Genomic DNA, 1,181 nt, shown 5'->3' with positions numbered 1-1,181 from the left:
GTCACCTTTTTCAGAAATACCTTAAAAATCCTCTGGGGGTGTAGGGGAAACTGAAAAAAACAAAAAAAAGAGGTGGCGGTGGCTAAAGAAAATTTATCCGGCTCAATGTGTAATAAAAAAAATATATGAAGGGAAAGGGCTGGGAAAAGGGAAAAGTTTTTCTAGGGATGTTTCCCCATGTCGGTTTTCCCCTGAAGGGTTTAGAATAGGGACCAATATGAAATGAAATAGGAAAACACGGTGTCTTTATCCCCACCCCGACAAAGACAGAAACAGTTATTTCATTTTAACCGGGGAATCCTAACCACATCGTGAACTAATAAAAATTTTTTCAGAAAAACCCTGTAGCTGTGGTGATACTCCTCTGCATGAAGAAATACCAAAAGATTGTCAACTGGTGTGGGGCTTTTTAGACAAAGAAAATGCCTGGCCCAGCAAAGAGAAATTGTCTCACCTGCGGGACAAGCAGGCAGAGTTAATGTCTATTTTGTCTTTTTTTTCAAGAATTTTTAGAGAAAACCCCGGGGACAGTATGATGTGTCATGATGTGGACATGGGGCCCTCACCCAGTGAAGAGACCTTACCCTGTGAGTCCCCCGATGCAGAAAATGTTTGGAAGGAGTTGGACTATAGTTTTAAAACACGACTTGATTTGGCAAGTCAAAGCGAGTGGACTCCCTGTCACCTTAGGGCCAAAAAACCCTGGGTCTTTTCGATTTTTTATATTATCGTAAATTCTTTTATACCCAAAGATACTTTTCCTCTCCCCTTGGGGGTTTAATGAATTGATGTTGTGGTTTAGCCAAGAGTTTAATAAAAAGATCCCTGAAGGGTATTGGCAAATTCCCTTTACCCAGGCAAACAAGAAAAAAATGAAAAATGCCCCCGGGCCCTTTCAGAGAATCATGAAAGAGATTATAAGATGTTCTGATTGTGTAGTTTACTTTATGACACAGTACTTTTCGCAATACTTGGCAGAGATTTCTAACCTTAAACTTCTCTGAAAATTTTTCCAAGCGAATTTTAGTAGTAAATTTGGTTAAACGTAATTTATTCAAACCAGATACAATTTCTTTTTTTTACACCATTGGCAGGGGAAATTTTTACCCCCCCTGTTAAAATCAAAGGAAATTTTTGATGTTCCCATTTCCCCAGAGTGCAAACAAGTACGTAAATTTAAT

Source organism: Penaeus monodon, chromosome 19, assembly GCF_015228065.2.
Source record: "Penaeus monodon isolate SGIC_2016 chromosome 19, NSTDA_Pmon_1, whole genome shotgun sequence".
NCBI lineage: Eukaryota > Metazoa > Arthropoda > Malacostraca > Decapoda > Penaeidae > Penaeus > Penaeus monodon.
This window is presented reverse-complemented; position numbering follows the sequence as displayed.